We start from the raw sequence: 25,480 nt of genomic DNA on the forward strand, positions 1-25,480 counted from the left end.
ACGGGAAGTGTGGGCGGCGCCATTCCTCAGCAGGCTGCATTCTCCTTTGCGCTGGGCGGCTCTCCTTATGGGTGCACTCCTTGCGCGTGGGGCTCCCCTACGTGGGGGACACCCCTGTGTAGCACGGCACTCCTTGCGCGCATCAGCACTGCACACGGGCCAGCTCCACACGGGTCAAGGAGGCCCGGGGCTTGAACCGCTGGCCTCCCATGTGGTAGACGGACGCCCTAACCACTGGGCCAAAGTCCATTTCCCCTGACTTGTTTTGACATTAAAATACTTACTACTTTCTCAAAAAAAAAAAATAGGATGAATTCCAAGATTATTCAACAAATGCACTATGGAAGTACCACATCCCAAAAAAGAAAATCTATCTTTAAAGAGCTCATGGATCTTGTGCCAGTTGGGCCATGAATCTCAACAGAGTCGGAACACCTACCTTCCAGTTCACTGGACTCGCCCAGGACAATGAACAAGGACATGAAGATGGACAACAACCATCACAAAAACAGAGGGCTAAGGCCCACTCTCTCAACTAGAGGCAGAGGAGGCATCATCATCCCAGAACCCTCAGGACTGTGGAATGAATGATGGATTAGGGTAGTCTTAGTTATTCTACTTATTGGTATTCTAGCAATGAAAGAACTTTTATCATTGATAAGTAGGCAGTGGCAGGCCAACAGAGATGCTGAGGGGAGGGACAGGGAAAAATAGGTGTAATATGGGGACAGTTTCAGGAAATTACAATTGTACTGTACGACAGTGCAATGAGGATACAGGCTATTATCTATCTTGTCATAACTTACAAAATCGTATGGAAGGGACTTGAAGCTACAATGTAAACTATACTCAACACATAGTGGCAATGCTCCAATATGTATTCATCGATTATAAGAAATGTAGCACACTAGTGAAGGATGTTGTTCATGTAGGAAAGTGTGGTGGGCTAGGGAGGAGAGCAAATGGGAACCCCCTCTATTTCCTATGTAACATTTACATAATTTAAGTATAATTGAAATAACTATCAGAAACTGAGAAAAAGACCATTCAAAAGGAGCAGAAAAGGGAAACGGACTTTGGCCCAGTGGTTAGGGCGTCCGTCTACCATATGGGAGGTCCGCGGTTCAAACCCCGGGCCTCCTTGACCTGTGTGGAGCTGGCCATGCGCAGTGCTGATGCGTGCAAGGAGTGCCGTGCCACGCAAGGGTGTCCCCCGCGTGGGGGAGCCCCACGCGCAAAGAGTGCGCCCGTGAGGAGAGCCGCCCAGCGTGAAAAGAGAGAGCAGCCTGCCCAGGAATGGCGCCGCCCACACTTCCTGTGCCGCTGACGACAACAGAAGCGGACAAAGAAACAAAACCAGACAAAGAAACAAGACGCAACAAATAGACACCAAGAACAGACAACCAGGGGAGGGGGGGGAAATTAAATAAATAAATAAATCTTTAAAAAAAAAAAAAAAAAAAAAAAGAAGCAGAAAAAACCAGTACAGCTGCAGACAAATAAAAACTGAAAGAATTAATCTATAGCAGACCTGCATCCCAAGAGATATTTAAGGAGCTTCTCCAGGTAGTGAAAAATGGATATATCAGATGGAAATATGGTTCCATACAAAGGAATGCAGAATGTTATAAATGGTAACTACATTGACAAATATAAATGATAATTTTTCCTGATTATAAACCTTATAAAATAAAATTTGATGATCTCACAAAAATGGAGGACTGAGATGTTGCAGAGTTCCACTGCCCATATTGAAGATCTGGGCAAGAATAAAGAAAGAGTGTTGCAAAACAGTTAAAGAATGGAAGGAGCACGGAAAGTGCCAAATCAAGAAATCAGGTGACTATAAAGTTGGAGGAAAACTTTATCACTGGGCTATCTCCACCCCCTCCCTTGCTTAGTGTGGAGCCAGACTGTGCTCCCAGTGCAGTTTCTTGGTCCTGGTAAAAGAGGAGATAGAGTAACACTCATTTACATACTGGTATGCATGTATCTTTGGTCCAATCTCTCTGGTGGCAGCCTGAAAAACTGAATCGGGTCATTTGTCTATGATTTGATGTTTCAGACCTTGTTCTCAATGCAGAAGTAGCTCACAGGTAAACCAACTGGTTAAAGTAAATAATCAAAACTGAGATAGCTAGAGCAAAGAACCACTGGGTTGAAAATATTTAATAGAGGCCCCAAACAAGAGGGAATACACTTTCCTGGGTGTGAAAGGGCATGTGGATCCTTATAGACAAGAGAAATCATATGGATGGTATGTACATTCCAAGTACAAGTTACATGGTAAGAAAAGAGCACAGATGGTCCTACACTTTCACCTCAGGCTGTTCTTTAGGGTAATTGTTAGGCTAGCTAAATTCTGGAGGAACACGGTCACACAATCCTATCTGCAGAGTGGGGAAGTGTTTTGTTTTATTTCATTTTTTCTTTTTTGATCCAATTAATGGGCAAGGATTTTGATGGGAGGTTCCAATTTTATTATTTATTTCATAGTCAAATAATTTTCATTTAACTTCTCATGGTCTACTCTCAAATGATTTAACACACTTCTTCTGCTGCATGCTCTCTACCTAAAGGTGGGTTACTTCAACAATCCCAACAGTCTCAGGGCCTAATCATTTATTTTTTAAAGATTTATTTTATTTATTTCTCTCCCCTTTCCCCCTGGTTATCTGTTCTCTATGTCTAATTGCTGTGTGTTCTTCTTTATCCACTTCTATTGTTGTCAGCAACACGGGAATCTGTGTTTTTTTTTGCTGTGTCATCTTGTTGTATCAGCTCTCTGTGTGTGTGGTGCCATTCCTCGGCAGGTTGCACTTTCTTTCATGCTGGGTGACTCTCCTTATGGGGTGCACTCCTTGCATGTAGGGCTCCCCTATGCAGGTAAAACCCTGCGTGGCAGGACACTCCTTGCGTGCATCAGCACTGTGCATGGGCCAGCTCCACATGGGTCAAGGAGGCCTGGGGTTTGAACCGTGGACCTCCCTTGTGGTAGACAGGCATCCTAACCACTGGGCCAGGTTCACTTCCCAGGGTGTAATCATTTAAATTAGAGTTCACCAAAACTTTAAGATCCAAACATCTTTTGACTGATGGGGATACTGAGACCCAGAGATAGGGATGCTAGAGTACAGAAGAAACCAGGACCTGAACCCAGGATGCCAAATTATCACCATGAACCAGAAGGATGCAGTTCCAATGAATTTTAAGGCACGATGGAACTCTAGAGATGACTGAGTTCAAATTTTTCCATTTTCAAGTCAAGAGCCTAAGGATTTAATTCTCTGTATTGTCTATAATGTAATATTTTAGTATGGTTTTCATAGGAAATGGAACACCTAAACCTGGAGTTGTTGATTCCTCTAGGCAATGAGTGAGTGATGCCTCTTTGACCTTTTTAGGCAGGACCATACTTCCCAAAGGTAGATGGAAACTCTTAGGCAGGAGAATAAGCACACCCAGGGATGTAGACACAGGTAAATCATGGCCCAGAATATGGTGGGGTGGAAGTAAAGGGAGCAAGAAATGAAGGAACAGATACAAGTACTAGACGACTCCACTGCAAACACTAAAGAGGTAGTGCAGTAAAAAGACAGACACATCAAATCTCTCTCTGAAACCTTGCTGAAGTTGACAATTTTCCCTGACCACTTAAGAGCAACTTCTATGGGTGATGACAACATGGATTTCGACAAAAGGAGAGAATCAGAAAATGCAGAATACCTAGTCTATTCATCAGCAATTGACTGGAACAAACTGATTTATATTGTGAACTTAAATGTTTCCTCTAAAAGGCTGGAAGGAGAAAAACTAAAAGCATTCAACAAAGTATGTGAAGGAACTCGAAGGACTAAAGACTTTACCAGGAACATAAAAAGTCTGCAGAATGAGCAAGCATCTTTGCAGTCAAAAAACTCACACATGGAAAAGAAGATTGAGAAGCTTCAGATGAAATTTCAAATACTTTCTGAGTTCATCAAAAACATGTACTGCAACTTGAGAGACATGCAAAGGAGGAGGGATCTTACTGCATAGACACAGAGAACAAATTTTGTGACATATATAGAAAAATGAACTTCCTGTATCAGAAGCAAAACATGTATAAGAAGATGGCTGAAGACATGGATGCAGAATTGGACTGTGCCAATTCCTTCTTTCACAACCAGATTATGTTCTACAAGAAGCTAGCTCAGGAAAGGGGACTAAAAGCTCTGTCCACTGAGAGAAAGCTCAAGGAGCTAAGGATGGAAAACGATTCCACCAGTGAAATACTGGCAAGAATACAGTTGAAGCCCCAGCTTTTCCCAAGTGGCCCACTTGCACCTGAAGTTCAAACAGCAAACTTCAGTCAGCCTCAAGGTTTGAATCGTTTTCATATCTGCTGATTCTGCCCATCCTCAACTACAGGAAAGTTGATTCCTGGGTTTTTGCACTTTTAAAGTAGTTTTCATGGATCTCCTTTGAGATTAACTACTGCCATTTAACTGATGTATTTATTGAACTTTGATATTACTATGATTTCTAGGGTAATACTTTACAAGCATATATTTCTTTTTTATAGGTGTTTGAATAATTCCATTTCCTTGGATGCTGTAAAATAAGATTAAATACCGTGTTTGAATTCAAAAACGTCAAACACTTGGTTTCTTTATGATAAATATAAATGAACTTCTCAGAAATTCTTAGAAAACAAGGGAAAAACAATAGAGCACAAAAATAAAGGAGTGAATATATATAACAGGTCTGCTTCAAATACATTACACTTTATAAATGATCTTTCATTTTCATATAAATTTTATTTTTAAAGAAATTTTAGGTCACAGAAATGTACAATGAATGGAGACGGCATTCACATATACCCAATACTCTCTCACTCTTATATTTCCCCGTCAATAACATCTTAAATTCGTGTTGGAGATTTTATTCAATGGATGTACAAACCATGAAGCTTTGCTACTAAGGCCCATAATCTATTTAGTCTTTGCATTTTAAAAGTTATAGGTCTTAACAAATAGAAAACGGCCTCTATCTGTCATTGCCCAGAAGCGGGAAAGCAGTTCACCAGTGCAAGAAACAGTAGAGCATGGGGAAGAGTAACTGAGGTTGTAACTGGAGACTAGGGGCTAAGGCAGATCATATGGGGCCTTGGTGGGGCTGACTGTGTAGATTTTATCTCAAAAACTCTACCGGTAAAGTGGGCTGGGAGATAAGAATATTACAGGGTGGGAGAAGGGCAGAAGCAACAGGCAGAGCTTGGTGAAATTGTACTTGTGTTGGAATCAGCAGGAATCTGGGTCAGATGGAGATTCAGACTACATTCTGAAGAAATTATGTTCCACTTTTATGATCTGTAAACAATACAGCATTCCTAATTATAAAACTCAGGAATAATAGAGCAAAATAAGTAATTGGAGGAACACCTGTGTGTGTCTAGTGGACTGTGCTAAGGAGTACACAAACAGATAAGAAGCCAGCTCTAGGCAATTTATTAAGTCTGTCCTAAATACTGAATATTAGGGAAATGTACCAAAAGGTGGACAACAGACTAGAGTAAAAAGTATAGGGAGGTGAATTTGGCTGAACTGAGTGTCTGTCTACTACATAGGAGGTCCAGGTTTCAAACCCAGGGCCTCCTGACCCATGTGGTGAGCTAGCCCATGCGCAGTGCTGATGGGTGCAAGGAGCGCCATGCCAGGCAGGGGGGCCTGCCGCGTAGGGAAGCCCCCCACACAAGGAGTGTGTCCCGCATGAAAAAAGCACAGCCTGCCCAAGTGTGGCACCATACACGTGGAGAGCTGATGCAGCAACATGATGCAACAAAGAGAGACACACATTCCCAGTGCCGCTGACAAGAATGCGAGCGGACACAGAACACACAGCAAATGGACACAAAGAGCAGACAATGGTGGGGAAAGGGAGAGAAACAAACAAACAAAAAATCTTTTTAAAAAAACCACTGGGCCTAATGCATTGGACGTTGGCAATGTCACCTCTGCTGCAGCCTCAATAAACTTGTAAGTCCCTTTGGCAGTCACCCTCCCCTCTCTAGCTTCCCCTTGGCACATAAGCGCCTCTCTCTTTAATCCTCACCCAACAGTGAGACAAGAGCTTCCCGAAGATCCCTACCACTCTAAGTACTGCCCTCCTCTTGCTCTCCTTCCAGGACTCAGCTTCTTAGAAACAATCCCATGCAGGCCCTCTGCCCAGGTATTCATCTCTACTGCATCCTCTGTGTTTTTTCAACTTACTGAAACCCTCGTGAACCACCTCACTCAAACCACTCTCCAAAGGGTATTCCCAATTATCTCCACAATCTCATATCAAAAGGTCCCTTTCCTTCCTGATTCTTGATCTTTCCTTCTGGATAATGCAGTACTATTTATAGATTGGATTCTATTCTTCTCCTTCCACCATCTTGCTTTGCCCATATTCTCCTAGAGATCTTACCCCTAATTCTCATTCTTTTTTTTTTTCTTTTTTTTTTTTTCTCTTTTTTTTTTTTATTGATTTTGTGATACTCATTCTTACATCTCAGGGTTCTCCTCTTCTGTTGACCCCTTAAATGCTGATGGTCCTCACATTTCCGTCTTCTTCCCACTTTCCTTTTCATTCAACATATTCTATTTCAGTGACCACATCCAAATCTATGGTTTCAAATGAATCAATTATGCAAGGGACTCTCAACTGTTCACGTGGAGCCCACATATCTCTCCTGACTATCACATCTGAATTTCTCTCTGGACACTTATAGGTACCTGAAATTAAAGCTGTTGTCCCACAGTTTGCCTCTTTTTTTTTTTTTTTCAAGAAAAATGTCACCACCAGCTGCCCAAAATTGTATAAACCAGAAATTGGAAGGTTTCTTGAACTTTGATCACATGACCAGTTACAAAAACAAAGAATATGGTAGTCCTCAAACTTTCTGTCTTATTTTGTCATAAAGATGATTGTATATGGGCATATATGATAAGCAGTCTGCTGTGCTTGAGTTGTCACTCTCATGCACAGCCTATGTGCCACCCTGATGGACAGATTGAGTCCATTGTTAGCATTCACATGCCTGTACTGTGTGAGTCCTCATGATTTGGCACATTCTTGTATCTCAATTGGTCTACTGTGTCCTGTTTTGTGTTGAACATAACAGACAATTCTGGCAACTTCTGGGGACATGGTTGGTCAGTATCAAAACTCCACTCATGTTCTGCTTCAAATGGTCTTTGCTTTCTGTTGCAGAGGGAGAAGTATCCTGAGCTCTTTATTTTAGTATTTATTTAAGCAAATCAATTTTATTTATATGTTAGTAAACCATATTCCATCCAAAGTGTACTATCACTGGTATTTGGTATTATCACATTGTTATGCATTCATCAATTCAATCATTATTAGACCATTTTTGTTATTCTAATAGTAATTATAAAAAATAAAGAATAGACCCATAAAAACTCACCACCACTCAATCACTTTATGCTTCCACTGCCATAATTAGCTCCTATTTTGTTTCTCTCTCATCAGTTTATTTGAAATGATGGAGCAATGCTTACTCACACTGAAAGGAGACAAACCTAGATCAGCATCACTAGCAGGCATCAGTCCCCCATGGCAAGCATGCCCCTGCACACATAGGGAGATAGTCTATATGCATACCTCTCGTCTACATTCTGGGCAGCAATGCTTTAATTCAACACAAAAACCTAAATGACTGGCACGCACTTTCCACATTCTTGTCCTGAATTTCTGCCTCGTTTGCTCAAGAAGGGGCTAGGAAATCTTTGGGATAAAGACCTGCTGAGTTAGCCTGCCATATGCACTATGCTAAAGACATCACCCATTACCAGGCTTCACAGCCAGACACTAATATGGGCTTGCACATGAATGGATAGCGGCTCTTGGGAAAGGCAGCCTGTTTTTGGTTTCGGTTTCCCCTCTGTTTGAAAAAAATTTTACATTAAAAAAATATGAGGTCCCATATACCCCCTACCCCCTTCAGCCCACATCTCCCACATCAGCAACTCTTTCATCATCGTGGGGCATTCGTTGCACTTCATGAATACACTTTGGAGCACTCCTGCACCACATGGATAGTGGTTTACATTGTAGTTTGCACCCTCCCCAGTCCACCCAGTGGGCCATGGCGGGATATACAATGTCCAGCATCTGTCCCTGCAATAACCCCCAAGACAACTCCAATTCATGAAGATGCTCCACATAATATCTCTTCTTCCCTCTCCCCAAACCCAGCAGCTACCATGGCCACTTACTCCACATCAATGCTACAATTTCTTCCAGTACTAATCACAGTTATTCCACAGTAGACGATCAGTAAGTCCACTCTAATCCATACCCTATTCATCCATCCAGTGGACCCTGGGATGGTTTTGTCCACTCCACCTCTATATCAAGAGGGTCTTAGATTCCACAGGGATGATGGATGCAATTTCCTGCTTGCACTTGTAGGCACTCTTGGCTCCCTGATGTGGTGGTTAACCTTCTTCACTTTCCTGTGAGCTGGCCCAGGTAAGTCCAATAAACCAGAAGGTAGGCATTGCAAGTCTGCTGAGACTCAGGGCCTGGCTGTCACATGGACAGTACAGAGATTAAGGTCTCTTAAGTATACACCAAACCTAGTGCCAACCACAGGTCCAGTAAAAGTAACAGAAGAGGCAGGTGTAGAAAGGTCATATCAGAGTCCAACTTCATCACATTCAGGAAACAAAACTCCAAAGTAGGGCCAACTGACATGGCCCCGAACTCCAGAGCCACCTGTCATGACCATAGAACCTGTGAGTCTCTGTGTCCTCAGGGGAACCAGTGCCTGGCCTTTTATCTAGTTTGGCAGTCTCTGGACCCTGCTGAGACGTGCGTAAACAGTACCCCTTCCATGACTTCCCAACTCTTTTTTGGAGACTCATAGCCATATAAACTCATTTGTCCTTTCCATTCCCTCCTTTTATCCAAAGTCAGAAGGCAGTATTTAACACCTGATATTACATGTAGGCTGAGATATTCTGCTGGTCTGAGTTGACCTTTTTATTCAAGGTCTTTTTCTAGTTACATCATCAGCTGGTGCTTGGTAGTAATTCCTCGGTGCCAGGAAGGCTCATCCCTGGGAGTCATGTCCCACACTGGCGGGGACGTAATGCATTTTCATGTTGAGTTTGGCTCAGTGGCCACATTTGACAAGAGGGAGGCACTCAGGAGGTAACTCTTAGGCACCCTGCAGCTCTAGGCCTAGTTCATATTTCAGGGGCACAGGTTCATAAGCATAGTCATCGGTATCAAAGGCTCATTGTTGGATCATCCATCTTTGTTGGTCTTTGCCATTGCATTGGGGTATTGTTGTTCTTCCATAGGGAATGTGATAGAGCTCCCCTGGCTAGGAACTCAACACTGCCTCAGTTGTCATTTTTATTGTAAGCACTATGAAAATATCCAAACATTTTTATACACCCTGTATACATGTCCTGGAAAACTCCCTCTCAACCATGTGGCCCCTATCAATAACACCCCACACCAGAGTTCCTCCCCTGCCATAGCTGAACCTCTGTGTGGTCCTAATATATTGCCAGGTCCAATTAATAGTAAAATGAAACATAGTGATGGGTTTAAAAGTTAGATATAGAATACATACTAAGTTAGAAAAATTAAATAAAGTTAAAATAAATTGGGGTATCAATAAATGAAACAATGAGAAAGCTCTGCTTTTGACATTTTGCCTTTCATCACTGCTATAGTTGTTGCCCTGTTTGTACAGTGCCAAGGCAATTTCTTCCATTTCTTCCCCAGGGTCTACATCCTTTCTCTCTCTCTTTTTTTTCTAATTATTAAGTTTGTCTTCACAAAAGTTTTAGATCACAGTAATTCACATATACAATATATGGTAATTCCACGTATTCAACATCAAACACTTTGTCCCTTCCCCACCAATGATCTTTTTACATGTTCATATTATATTTGCTGCAGTGATGGACAGATATCAAAACAATAGCTTTCAAACATGGTTCCACTTGGGTTTACACTACGGTTTATATTTTCGACTGTACAAATTTCAAAATTTTTAGTTATCTCATATTTTACATTAAGGTTTACATTTTAGCCGAAAGACTTTTATACATTTTTGGTGTAATTATCATGTCCTATATCCATCATTGCATGATCTTGTGGAACAATTCCATTGCCCACATTTACACTGAATCCATCTATTTAATACCTCTCTCCCCCTCCCCCCAGTGAACACAGAGACAATCAATCTTCATTACTTGAAGGACCATATTCAGAGATACTTGCAACAATGTTAAAGGTCTGACATACTCAACTGCCCTAACTCACTGGGAACCACCAATTCTCTTGAAAGGTACAATTCCCTCTGTTTGAGAAGATCAGTCCTCCCCAGGATGTGGGTATACATTCACTCTCATTGTATGGATCGCCACCCAAAGATATAGTGCACTATGATGAAATGAGCACTCACACACACCCTCGAAGCCTGCCCTGTGTCACATAACACCCCCTTAAGCATCTTAAACAGGTAACCTTCCTTATTATATTTTCTACACAGTTCTCTCAACAGTATAGTTTCAACCTCATACATGACCATCTCCTATGTTCAAATGTTCCCTCCAACCTCCCCCCATTTCTGGGGCCATCTGACCCACCCTCCCATACCTAGCGCCCCTCAAGTCCACAAAGCCCCACTAAAAAATATCCTTATGCCCCGAATTTATCCCTTCCCTGTACAAATACTTACCTCCAGCTCATCATAGATTTCATCCATGTAGGCGTCAGCTCACAACCTTCCTCTACCCCCAACTCCCTTTAAGCCTATCATCCAGTCTCTAGTTCTCTGAGACAGTTTGGTTTACTTATTTCACATCAGAGAGGTCATGTAGTATTTGTCCTTCAATGCCTGGGATGCTTCACTCAACATAAGGTTCTCAAGATTCATCCATGTTATCACATGTGTTTGGACTGTATTCGTTCTAATAGTTGAGCAGTATTCCATTGTAGATATATACCACAGTGCATTCATCTGTGGATAAGCATTTCGGTTGATTCCAACTTTTGGCAATAGTGAGTAGTGCTGCTATGAACACTGGTGTGTATTTATCGGTTTGTGTCCTTGCTTTCAGTTCTACTGGTATATACCCAGCAGTGGAATTACTGGGTCATATGGCAAATCTATAGCTAGTTTCTTCAGAAACCACCAAACTGTCCTCCAGAATGGCTGGATCCTTCTGCATTCCCACCAGCAGTGGTGAGTGTTCCCATTCCTCCACATCCTCTCCAGCACCTGTACTCTTCTGATTTTTTGATACCGGCCAGTCTCATGGGAGTAAGATGGTAGCTTATTGGTTTTTTTCCTCTCCAAATTCTACTCAATTTATTCATTTTTTTAAAAGATATTACATTAAAAAATATATATGACGTCCCCACTCACCCCCACCGCCCCCACCCCACCATTCCCCCCACAGTAACACTCTCCCCCATCATCATGTCACATCCATTACATCTGGTGAGTATATCTCGGGGCATCACTGCACCCCATGTCCCGTGTTCCACACCATAGCCCACACTCTCCCACGTTCCATCCAGTGGGCCATGGGAGGACATACAACATCCGGCAATTGTCCCTGGGGCACCACCCAGGACATCTCTTCTCTTCCTCCCATTCCCCACACCCAGCAGCCACCATGGACAATTTTTCCACATCAATGCCACATTTTCTCGATTATTAACCACAATAGTTCATGAATAGAATATCATTAAGTCCACTCTGATCCTTACTGTATTCCTCCTTCCTGTGGACCTTGGCTTGGTTGAGTCTATTCCACATCTATGTCAAGAGGGGGTTTAGATTCCACAAGGATATTGGATGCAATCCTCCTGCTTTCAGTTGTAGGCACTCTAGGCTCCATGGTGTGGTGGTTGACATTCTTCAACTCCATGTTAGCTGAGTGGGGTAAGTCCAATAAATCAGAGTGTAGGAGCTAAAGTCTGTTGAGGCTCAGGGCCTGGCTATCATATTGTCAGTCCAGAGATTCAAATCCTTTAGATATATCTTAAACCCCAGCACCAACTACAATTCCAGTAAAGTAACAGGAAAGGCTTGTGAAAAGAGATCCCATCTGAGTCCAGCTCCATCACACAAAAACACCAGCTCCAAAGAAGGGCCAACTGACATGGCAGTGAACCCCATCTGCCATGACCATAGAAACTGTGGGTCACTTTAGCCCTCAAAAGGACCAATACCTGGGGCTGTATCTACTTTATCTGTCTCTGACAACCTCCAGACTCTTTTTTTAGAAACTCATAGCCATATGAACTCATTTGTCTTTTCCATTTCCCCCTTGATTTAGGTCAAGAAGCATTTTTAACTCCTGTTATTATATGTATACAGGGATATTCTGCTGGTCCGCATGGAACCTTTAATTTAAGGTCATTTTCTAGTTACGTCATCAGCTGGTACTTGGTAGTGATCCCTCGGTGCCAGGGAGGCTCATCCCTGGGTGTCATGTCCCACGCTGGGGGGAAGGCACTGCATTTACATGCTGAGTTTGGCTTCAAGACTGGCCACATTTGAGTAACATGGAGGCTGTCAGGAGGGAACGCTAAGGCACAGTGCTGCTCTAGGCCTTCTTCTTACTTCAGGTGTACAGGCTCACAAGCATAGTCATTAGTATCAGGGGCTCACTGTTGGACCCTCATTCCTCTCTGGTCCTTACCGTTGCACTTGGGGGACCGCCGGTAGCTTATTGTTGTATTGATTTGCATTTCCCAAATAGTTAGTGATTTTGAGCACTTTTTTCATATGCTTTTCAGTGATTTGTATATCTTCTTTGGAGAAGTGTCTGTTGAAATCTTTTTCCCATTTTTAAAATGGGTCGTTTGTCTTTTTATTTCAAGATACAGGAGTTCTTTATATATGCAGGATATAACTCTCCTATCAGAATATGGTTACCAATATTTTCTTCCATTGTGTAGGTTTCCATTTCACTTTCTTGACAAACTCCTTTAAGGTGCAAAAGGCTTTAATTTTCAGGAAGTCCCATTTATCTATTTGCTCTTTTGCTGCTCGTGCTATTGGTGTGAACTTCATTAAGCCATTTCCTTTTACAAAGTCCTGTAGATGCTTCCCTACATTGCTATCCAAAGTCATTGTGGTCTTGGATCTTATATTTATGTCTTTGATCCATCCTGAGTTGATTTTTGTATAAGGTGTGAGTTGATAATCCTCTTTCATTCTTTCACATATGGATATCCAGTTCTCCAGGGACCATTTCTTGAAGAGGCCATTCTCTGCCAGTTTAGGGGGTTTGGTGGCCTTTTCAAATACATATGTGGTATATATGAGGATCTATATCAGAACTTTCTATTTCGTTCCATTGGGCAGTGCTCTATCCTTGTGCAAATACCATGCTATTTTCACTACTGTAGCTTGTAGTATGTTTTCAAGTCAGATAGTGTGCTTCCTCCAATCTCATTTTTCTCTTCAGTATGTCTTGGGCTATTCAGGGCTTCTTTCCTTTCCAAATAAATTTCATAGTTAGTTTCTCTAGTTCATTAAAGAATGCTGTGTTGATTTTTATTGGGATTGCATGGAATCTGTAGATCAGTTTTGGTAGGATAGACATCTTAATAACATTTAGTCTTCCTATCCATGAACAGGGAATGTTCTTCCATTTATTTAGGTCTTCTTTGATTTCCTTGGACATTGCTGTATAGTTTTCAGTGTATAAGACTTTTACATATTTAGTTAAACTTACTCCTAGGTATCTGATTTTTTAATTTACTATCATAAATGGCATTAGCTTCTTGATTTCCTCCTCAGATTACTCATTATTGGTGTACAGAAATGCTGATTTTTACACGTTGATCTTTTAAGCTGTGACTTTACTGAACTCATTTATAAGTTCTAGAAGCTTTGTTGTAGACTTTTCAGGGTTTTCTATGTATAGGATCATGTCATCTGAAAATAGGGAATTTTGACTTCTTCCTTTCCAAACTGGATATTTTTTATGTTTGGTCTTGTCTCAGTGCTCGAGCAAATACTTGTAAGACTATGTTATATACGAGGGGTGATAGAGGGCATCCTTGTCTTGTTCCTGATCTTAGAGCGTAAGATTTTAGGATGTCACCATTGTGAATGATGTCAGCTGTGGGTTTTTCATATACTCTTTATCATGTTCAGAAAGTTTACTTCTATTCCAATCTTTTGCACTGTTTTTATCAAGAAAGCGTGCTGTATTTCGTCAAATGCTTTTTCTGCATCTATAGTTATGATCTTCAATCTCTTTATGTGGTGTATTACATTAATTGATTTTCTTATGTTGAACCATCCTTGCATACCAGGAATGAATCCCACTTCATCATGGTGTATAATTTGTTTAATGTGTTGTTGAATGCAATTAGCAAGTATTTTGTTGGGGATTTTTGCATCTAAGTTCATTAGAGAGATTGGTCTGTAATTTTCCTTTCTTGTGGTGTCTTTGTTTGGCTTTCATACTAGAGTAATGTTGGCATCATAGAATGAGTTAGGCAATGTTCCTTCTGTTTCAATTTTTTGGAAGAGTTTAAGCAAGATTGGTGTGGCAGCCTGTTAAAGAAGTTCTTTTCACTCAGTTCATTTCAACATTAAATTGTAGACAATGGCCCATTTCCAACACACATCGTCTTTTGTGAACTGGTCTGTTCCCTCTGGAGGCTGATTATTCCCTGGACCAATGTGGGAACTTTTGGTGTCTCCTCCTCAACATTCAAGCATCTTCTTTCACTTCTCCCCAACTCAACACAGCCTGGACCCCAGGGCCAGTACTAGAATGGAAATGGGTCTTAAATACCTAATGGATTCTTAAGAACTGTAACCATAATACAAGATCATTGTTTACTGAACACAAGGGAACTTAGACAGCCACTCATTGCCTAATTCTTTGGGTTAGGCCTGCACTTGCTGGTTACGGTCAACAGTTGCAGAGATCAGGGACTATGTCTAGAACACTTGACAGAATACCAATGCAAAAAACCCACTCATCAAATGCCTTTGGGCTGTGATGATGCTAATCATGGCAACCTCTTAGCAGAAAACTGTCTCTTAGACTTCATAAAATAGTTCTTGTTAGTGGTCATTGTTAGCATATATCTTTCAGCCTGTTTACCTGTCATGGAATATTAAATAGAATGATTATAGAGTAAAGTGACCAGTTAGGATAGAAAGGTGAAGAGGGCCATAAATAGGAATGAAGTTCTGACATATGCAACAACATGATGGAACCTAGAATACATCATGATAAGTGAAATAAGCCAGACACAAAAGATCAAATATTGTATGATCTCACTGATAAGAAACAATTAGGATAAGCAATGGATAGTCAGAATTTAGAATATAGGTTACCAGGGAACAGAATAGGGAGAGGGAGATGAAGTTAAGGCATATGTTGTATACAGACATTACTTGAGTTGACTATGAAGTTTGGTATTAGATGGAGTGATGAGAGCCCGACATTGGGAACATAACTAGGAGCGCTAAAATAAGTATCTGAATGTGGTTCAAAAGGGAAATGTTAGATTGTATAGATGGTAATACAATAAAAATATTTTCAAATAATCCATGGAACTGTACTATACAGTGAACTCTAAGTTAAACCACAGACAATAGTCAATAGTAAAAATTAGAAGTCTGCCATCATCAATTGCAAAAAATATTCCAAACCAATACACGGTGTCAATAGTAGGATGGTACATGTGAATCCTGTATTTTATACATGATTATTCTAGAAACCAAACATTTCTCTAATTCAAAAAAAAAGGACTGAAAAGTAAGATCATATAAATGAAGGTATTCCCTGTCTATTGTTAAAATTTCACTCAGTGAAATTCCACCAAGAGCTTCCATTCTTTTTTTTTTCCGAAAGAGGAAGCAAGATACCAGAAATGTAATGGAACAAAACCCATTTATTACCCAGCAGTTTCTGTGCGTCAGAAGTTTGGGTGAGGTTAGCACTAATCAGAGTCTTACCAGGCAGAAATCAAGGGGTCCCCAGGACTGTTTTTCCCTGGAGATTCTAGGGAAAGTCCATATCTAAAATCATTTTGGGGATTGGAAAATTTGTTTCTTTCTCATGCTTTCCACATCTCCCTCCATCTTCAAGGCAGGACTGCAGGCTGGAGTCCTTCTCATGCTTACAATCTCTTGGACATCTTCTTCTTCTTCACTTCTCTGCCTTTGGAGGCTCATGAAATTACACTGAAGCATGCCTCCTCTTTAGAATTGTTAGAGCACACAAAACTCCATCAGCCTGCAACTGTTTAACTGATAGCTGCCCCTTACAAGCTGATTGTCCTAGCCTACTACAGCCCTCCAGTTCACAGCTCACTGAGTGTCTAGAACCTCTGTCTGTGACACGAACATGACCTGTTTCCCCACACTTCTTCTTGGCAAATGAAGTCAAGGAGGGAAGTTATTTTCCCAAGAGTATATCAACATGAAAGAGTCCTGTATTGGGTTGAACTTCCTGATGCCTCCCATACCTTCTTGTCATTCCTCCATCTCTAAATTCATGTATTACGTGTCTGTGACAACATCCCACAAGACTTATAGAGACTATGCATATATATCTGCTAAATTTTCATATAATCTAGAATGATCTTCATGGTTCAGGGGGGGAGACTAGAAGAACCAAGAGGAGGCACAATGCCTTTTCCAGGGTCACAGAGGTGGTAGGAGGAGGAATAAGGTCTGAAGAGAGCTCTACCTACTCAATACTGGGGTTTTGAAATTCTCAGGTCTATCATCACCTGCAGGAAAGACTGTGTTGGTACAAGTGTTGATTTAAATAGGCTAAGCCTTCACCACAGAGGAATGCGGCCATTTAGCAGGAAACACACAAAGGAAATACATGTGACACAGGGCAGGGGAATGAATACCAGGAAAACACTTGAGATCCTTTCTGGGCAGTCTCTAAGCAATTCTCACCCCCAGCATGTGTGTGTGGAGTGCAGGACTATCCGGGGTGGTCAGGCCTAGGGCAGGAGCCGGTTCTAGGTGGGATGGGATCCTGGTGGGCCTATAATGTTCATTTCCAGATCAGGGCTACCAGGACAGGATAGGGAATGATGGGTTGGGGATGATCTGCCCAGGTTTTAAGCAAAAGCTGTTGTTTCCTTTCCTCATGGATGTCCATGCAGACAGTGTTCTGTTCTAACATGGGGAGAACAACAACATGTGGGATCATCCCAGGTGGTGATGGCAAGGCAGGAACCTGATTCCTCCAGGCCTGGCTGCTGGGCACTGTCTTTGAAGAACCCCATTGGGAATTTGGTGAAAAGCTGGATAAGAGTCATATACACCATTTTGTCATGCAAAATGCAGGCACGCCACGCTACCAATAAGGACCAATGCATGCCAGAGTGGGTGCAGAGCAGTCTCTATTCCCAGGCACCAAGACAGTAATACCCCAGCCTGGCAACTCCCCAAGCTCCCTCCCAGGGTTTTCCTGATTACTGGTCCAGGGCCCCACTCACAAGATATCTGAGCTCACATCACTCCCCCGATCCCAGTGCAAAGGCCCTACATCGTCCATGTGTAGCCACTATCCCTATCTTTTGTACTAATACAGAAAAGATGCTTTATAGTACTTTTACTTCATTTTGCACCATGAGAGTATTAGCATTTTGTGATTCCTTTGGTTGTATTTATTACCTGACGCAGGTATCCTGTGCATTACTCTGCATCACTGTCCTTACACAACTTCTCCAAGGTCACTAATCACCATGCCTACCAGGACTTTCTTACCAAATGAGGATGAGGGGATAATGCTATATAAATCCCTCTCCTGTAACTTGCTATCCTGAGGAACATGTCACAGTGACCCTGAGACGAAGGGACTGGACTGAAGAATGTTAACAAAGGGATGGGGGGTATCACAGATATTTTTTCGACAGATATTTAGCCTCTCATTGCTGATGGCACTTCTTGTAATTCCTTTTTGTTGTATCTCAACATTGCTGCATGGAGATCATATTTCTCTCTATTCTAATGCTCTTCACACATCTAAGGAACAGAGATGCTGGGTTGAAGTATGGGCATACCTAACATTTTAATAACGAGAGAAGGTAACTTAGAAAAGGGGCCAACTCAGTTAAGTTGCCAAGAGCAGTCTATGAAGGTGGAGACTTAAGTACATGCAGCCAGCAATAGTTACTATTGTTATTTTATCTTTTATCATTCTGGTATCACAGCAGAAAAAAGAATCACATTTCCCTCTGTTGTTCTAACCTGTGTGAAAATGTGTCAGCTTTGAGTTTAGCCAAGACTAATGTGATGAAGCAAATCAAAGCTGGCAAGCTAGAGACATTGGTGGGATACCTGATGCCTGCCTTCCAGTACAGGGACTTCTCTATCATTATCAACTTCCTATGCAGCTACAGAGATTTGACTACCACCCAAGAGGTCCTAAACCTTCTTTACAAAGTGAGCACAGGGAAGCAGTCTTGGCCCAGTGTTCAGGGCATCCATCTTCCACATGGGAGGTCCTCAGTTCAAACCACAGGCATCCTTGACCCATGTACAGCTGGCCCACGTGCAATACTGATGCATGCAAGGAGTACCGTGCCACGAAGGGGTGTCGCCGTGTACGGGAGCCCCATGCACAAGGAATGCTCCTGATAAGGAGAGCCGCTCAGTGAGAAAGAAAGTGCAGCCTGCCCAAGAATGGTGCTGCACACATGGAGCACTGACACAACATGATGATGCAACAAAAAAAGAAACACAGATTCCTGTGCCGTTGACAACAACAGAAGCAGACAAAGAAGAACACGCAGTGAACAGGCACAGAGAATAGACAACTGGGGCGTGGGGGAAGAGAAGAGAAATAAATAAATCTTTAAAAAAAAAACAACAAAGTGAGCACCTCAAAACACACACACACCCATTTGCCACATACTAGCAGTATACCTTGGGAATGTCACATCACCTCCCTGAGACTCAGCTCGTTACTCTGACAAGTAGGGGAGACAGGACAAATTTCATAGGGTTAATACTAGGATTAACAGGGATTAGCCATGGAAAGCATTCAATCAGCGTCTGTCTCTGGAATAATGGGCTTCTGGGGTGCTGCGGTTGTTCATAATTACTGTTTTCTTCTTCCTATGAAGAAGAGCTCTGACTCGTACCTCTCCGGCTCTGTGGCCATGGTCAAATATATTTTCCTGTTTCTAAAGTAGATCTGAGGGTGGCAAGATGGTGTCTGAGTAAGTACACTGTCATCATTTCTCTTACAAAAGACCGGCTGTGTGATAATGGAGCAGGGTGTTTCGGGAACCTGCAGGGCAAGAGGTGTCTGAACAGCGATCTGGAAAGACAGAAGCACAATTGGTGTTTCCTCAAGCCAACAACAGGGAAAAAGAATAAGAATAAAAAGTGACAAAGAGAAGACTTAACATGCACACCAAAACAACAACTAATTAAACCCCAAGGCTCGAATAAGAAGAGAATCAACAGAATAAACCCAACAAGATAAAATGATGGCCAGACAACAAAAAACGACAGACCATACCAATAATCAGGAAAACATGGCCCAATACAATGAACAAACTAAAAACCAGGAAGAGAAGTGGAACACTGAACAAATAATTAAAGCTCTCAAAACATGTATCATGGACCAATTCAATGAAGTAAAGGAAGAGATTAAGCATATTAAGAAAAGATTTGGGAGTACATACAGAAGAAATTGTGATCATACACAAAAAGATGACAGAGATGATGGGGATGAATAGCACAATTCAAGAAATCAAGAAAACACTCTCAGTGAATAACAGCAGATTGGAAGAGGCAGAGGAAAGAATTAGTGATGTGAAAGACAGTATATCTGCAGTCAAACAGATAGCAGAATTAATCAATAAAAAGATAGAAAAAATCCACCAGGGACTTAGGGACCTGAACGACAATGCAAACTCACAAATGTGTATTATCAGCATCCCACAAGGAGAAGAGAAGGGAAAGGGGACAGAAAGGGTGTTGGAGGAAATAATGCCTGAAAACTTCCCAAACCTATTGAGGGAGATAGACGTACATGTCCAGGAAGCAAAACACACCCCGAACACCATAAATACCAACAGATCTACCCCAACACATGTACTTGTCAAATTATCCAATGCACAAGATAAAGAGAAAATACTAGAAGCAGAAAGAGAAAGGAGAAGCATCACATACAAAGGAGGCTCCATAAGATTAAGTGTTGCTCTCTCATCTGAAACCATGGAGCCAAGAAGGCAGTGGTATGACACAGTCAAGGTACTAAAAGAAAAGAATTTCCAACCAAGAATACTCTATGCATCAAAGCTAGCTTTCAAAAACGATTGAGAGTTCAAAATATTCACAGATAAACAGAAACTAAGAGAGTATGCCAATAAGAAACCTACACTTCAAGAAATACTAACGGGAGTTATGCAGGAAGAAAGAAAAAAAAGAAGAGACAGAGGTGTCGGAGAGTGTAAGAACAACTGAAACTATAAAAAGAGGGGAAAAAATCTAACAACAGAAGACAAGCACAAATCCAAACAAAATATGGGTAATACAAGTAATTCCTTGAAAGTAATAACACTGAATATCAAAGGATTAAACTCACCTGTAAAGATACACAGCCTGGAAGACTGGATAAGGAAATATGACCCATCTATGTTGTCTACAAAAACTCATCTTACACCCAGGGATTCAAGGAGGTTGAAAATGAATGGCTGAGAAACAATCTTACAAGCAAACAATAACCAAAAAAGGGCAGGAGTAGCTACATTAATATCAGACAAAATAGACTTGAAATGCAAAACAATTATGAGAGACAACATATTAGTGAAATGGATAATCTTTCAAGAAGAACAAATAATCAGAAACATTTATGCTCCTAACAAGGGCACCTCCAAATATGTGAGGAAAACACTGGAAAAAGTAACTGAAAGAAGAGATGCCTCTATAATTATACTGGGGGACTTTAATACACCACTATCAACTTTGGACAGAACATCATAAAAGAAATTCAATAAAGAAACAAAAACATTGAACAGTACATTAGAGGAGCTGGACCTAATAGACATATACAGAACATTACACACAAATATATCAGGATATATATTTTTCTCAAGTTCACATGGATCATTCTCCAAGATAGACCATGTGCTAGGCCACAAAAAAAGTCTCAATGAATGCAGAAAGATCAAAATCATACAAAATACTTTCTCTGACCACACTGGAGTGAAAGTGGAAATCTGCAAGGCCAGAGACACAGATGTTGCAATGAAATATGGAAATTAAACAGCACACTATTAGAAAACCAGTGGGTCAAAGAGGAAATCTCAAAAGAAATTAATAACTACCTTGAAACTAATGAAAATGATAACACAACATACCAAAACTTCTGGGATGCAGCAAAAGCAGTACTGAGAGGGAAATTTATAGCCAAAAATTCATACATCAAAAAATAAGAAAGAGCTAAAGTTGGAGAACTAACTTCACACTTGGAGGAATTAGTAGAAAAATAAGAAAGTAACCCCAAAGGAAGAAAAAGAAAGAGAGAACAAAGATAAGAGCAGAACTAAATGAAATAGACAATAAGAAAGCACTTGAAAAGATAAATAAAAAAAGAGCCTGTTCTTTGAGAAGATCCATAAAATAGACAAACTCTTAGCTAGACTAATAAAGAAAAAGTGAGAAGATTCAAATACACAAAATAAGAAAGGAGAAAGGAGATATCACCACTAACCCCACAGAAATAAAGACTATCATAAGAGGATACTTTGAAAAACTATATTCTAACAAGAAGGACAAATTACAGAAAATGGACAAATTCCGAGAAACATATAAGCTGCCTCTATTGACGAAAGAAGAAATTGATTTTCTCAGTCAACCAATCACAAGTAAAGAGATAGAATCAGTCATTAAAAACCTCCCAACTAAGAAGAGCCCAGGGCCAGAGGGCTTCGCCAGTGAATTCTACAAAATATTCTGGAAAGAACTAATGCCAATCTTGCTGAAACGCTTCGAAAAAATCAAAGCATTGCCTAACTCATTCTATGATGACAACATTACCCTAGTACCAAAGACAAACAAAGACACCACAAGAAAGGAAAATTACAGACCAATTCCTCTAATGAACGTAGATGCAAAAATCCTCAGGAAAATACGTGCTAATCGTATTCAACAACACATTAAGCAAAATGACAACATGACTAAGTGAGATTCGTTCTGGGTATGAAAGGATGGTTCAACATAAGAAAACCAATTAATGTAATACACCATGTAAACAGATTGAATGGAAAAAAATCACATGATCATATCTATAGATGCAGAAAAAGCATTCGACAAAATACAGCATCCTTTCCTGATAAAAACACTACAAAAAATTCAGAATACAAGGAAATTTTCTGAACACGATAAAGGGTATTTATGAAAAACCCACAGTCAACATCGTTCACAATGGTGAAATCCTACAATCTTTCCCTCTAAGATGAGGAACAAGACAAGGATGTCCACCGTCACCCCTTCTATTTAGCATTGCCTTAGAAGTACTAGCTTGAGCACTGAGGGAAGAACCAGATTATAAAAGGCATCCAAACTGAAAAGGAAGAAGTCAAAATTTCATTATTTGCAGATGGCTTGATCCTATACATAGAAAACCCTGGGAGGTCTACAACAAAGCTTCAGGAACTCATAAAAGAGTTCAGTACAGTCACAGGTTATAAGATCAATGTGCAAAAATCAGTAGCATTTCTGTACATCAGTAATGAGCAAGCTCAGGAGGAAATCAAGAAACAAATCCATTTACTATAGTAAATAAAAAAATCAAAAACCTAGGAATAAACTTAACTAAACAGGTACAGAACTTATACACAGAGAACTACACAACACTGTTCAAGGAAATCAAAGAAGACTTAAATAAATGGAAAACTATTCCCTGTTCATGGATAGGAAGACTACATATTATTAAGATGTCTATCCTACCAAATCTGATCTACATGTTCAAAGCAATCCCAATAAAAATCAGCACAGCATTCTTAAATGACCTAGAAAAACTATGAAATTTATTTGGAAAGGAAAGAGGCCCCAATATCCAATGACATATTGAAAAAGAAAAATGAAATTGGAGGAATCACACTACCTGACTTCAAAACATGCTACAAAACGACAGTATTGAAAACAGCATGGTATTGGCACAAGGAGAGAAACACTGACCAATGGAACCAAATTGAGAGCTCTGATATAGATCCTCATATATACAGTCATATAATATTTGATAAGACCACCAAACCCTCTCAACTGGGAGAGAATGGCCTCTTCAACAAATGCTGCTTTGAAAATGGATATCCACATGTAAAAGAATTAAAGAGGATTACCAACTCACACCTTATACAAAAATAAACTCAAGATGGATCAAAGACCTACATGTAAGCGCCAAGTCCACAACGACCTTGGAAAGCAAAGCAGGGAAGCATCCACAGGACCTTGTAATAGGAAATGGCTTTATGAACTTCATACCAAAACGCAAGGAGCAAAACAACAAATAGATAAATGGGACTTCCTCACAATTAAAGCTTCTCCACTTCAAAGGAGTTTGTCAGGAAAGTGAAAAGAGAGCCTACACAATGGGAGAAAATATTTGGTAACCATATATCTGATAGGAGACTTCTATCTTGCATATATAAAGAACTCCTATATCTTGAAAATAAAAAGACAAACAGACCATTTAAAAACTGGGAAAAAGATTTCAACAGATGCTTCTCCAAAGATGATATACCAATGCCTAAAAAATACATGAAAAAATGCTCAAAATCCCTAGCTATTATGAAAATGCAAATCAAAACAACAATGAGATACCATCTTACTCCCATGAGTCTGGCAGCTATCAAAAAATCAAAAGACTACAATTGTTGGAGAGGATGTGAGGGAATGGGAATACTCATCCACTGCTGGTGGGAAAGCAGAAGGCTCCAGCCAATATGGAGGACAGTTTGACGGTTTCTGAAAAAACTAGCTATAGATTTGACATATAACCCAGCAATTCCACTGCTGGGTATATACCCAGTAGAACTGAAAGCAGGACACAAACTGATATACGCACACCAAGTTCACAGCAGCTTTGTTCACTATTGCCAAAAGTTGGAATCAACCCAAATGACCATCAACAGATGAATGGATAAATAAAATGTGGTATATACATACAATGGAATACTACTCAGCTTTAAGAATGAAAACACTATAAACACATGTGATAACATGGATGAATCTTGAGAACTTCATGTTGAGTGAAGCAACCCAGGCATTGAAGGACAAATACTACATGACCTCACTGATATGAAATAAGTAAACCAAGCTGCCTCAGAGAGCTGGAGACTGGATGATAGGCTTAAAAGAATTTGTGGGGTAGAGGAAGGTTGCAAGTTGACACCTGCCTGGAGCTGCAAGCACTGGCTTTCCCTGCCCCTGGGCCTCCTTTTCTTCTTGGCTGTGGGGGCCAACACCACCCTCCTGACATCATCCAGCTGGAGGCCTCTTCGCATGAGCCCATGTACTCCCTGCTCAGCCTCCTCTCCCTGCAGGACATTATGCTCTGTATCACTGTCAGCCACAAGGTCCTGGCCATCTTCTGCTTTGACCTCATGTCCATCAGCTTCTCAGCCTGGTTCCTCCAGATGTTCATCATGAATAACTTACTGCCCATGCAATCATGTACCTTCCTGGTCATGGCCTATCACCGCTATGTAGCCATCTGCAAGCCTCTGCACTACCCGTCCATCATCACTAACCAATTTGTGGCAAACGCTGTTTTCTTCATTTTTGCCCAGAACACGTTTCTCACTGCACCTATCCCTATCCTTTCTGCCCAGCTCCATTATTGGGGAAAAAATATAATTGAGAACTGTATCTGTGCCAACCGGTCTGTGTCCAAGATCTCCTGTGATACTGTTGCCCTTAACAGAATCTACAATTAATTCTGTCAATGATTATTCTGGGCTCTGACCTCTTCCTCATTTTCCTTTCCTATACAAAACTTTATATCTTTGATATACAAAAATTTATATCTTTGAAATGAATAAATAATGTATGGTAACATCTTTTAACAAGTCAATTTTATTGATACATATTAATAAACCATGAATTCATCTTAAGAGCACAAAAAAAATAAAAATAAAAAAATAAAGAAGATCTGAGGTTCCATATCTGGGGCCCCCATCTTTGGAGAGTTAGAAAAGTGGTCCCTGAGAGCTGCCGGAAGAGACTCAGGGCCTCTCAGTTATCTGGGAAGGTGCTGCTTGGGCCTCATTCATTCAAAAAATAATATAGCATTTCCAGAGGAAGGCCTACAAGCAGAATTTGAGCTAGACTTCCCTGCAGTACCACCTCTGCTACCAGCTCCAGCTCCAGATGCAGCTTCTGGGTTGCAGGTAACTCAAATTTTAGAGGCATCTCTAAAATCAATTGTAGGGCTTGCCCAGC

The 25,480-nt window shown here is 40.8% G+C and overlaps 1 pseudogene; it reads left to right on the forward strand.

Moving 5' to 3' along the window:
- The first annotated feature begins 4,112 nt into the window (after positions 1–4,112).
- Positions 4,113–25,076, forward strand: LOC131276403 (olfactory receptor 56A1-like; annotated as a pseudogene).
- The last annotated feature ends 404 nt before the right edge of the window (positions 25,077–25,480 follow it).

This window comes from Dasypus novemcinctus, chromosome 28 (genome assembly GCF_030445035.2).
Source record: "Dasypus novemcinctus isolate mDasNov1 chromosome 28, mDasNov1.1.hap2, whole genome shotgun sequence".
In the NCBI taxonomy this organism is placed as follows: domain Eukaryota; kingdom Metazoa; phylum Chordata; class Mammalia; order Cingulata; family Dasypodidae; genus Dasypus; species Dasypus novemcinctus.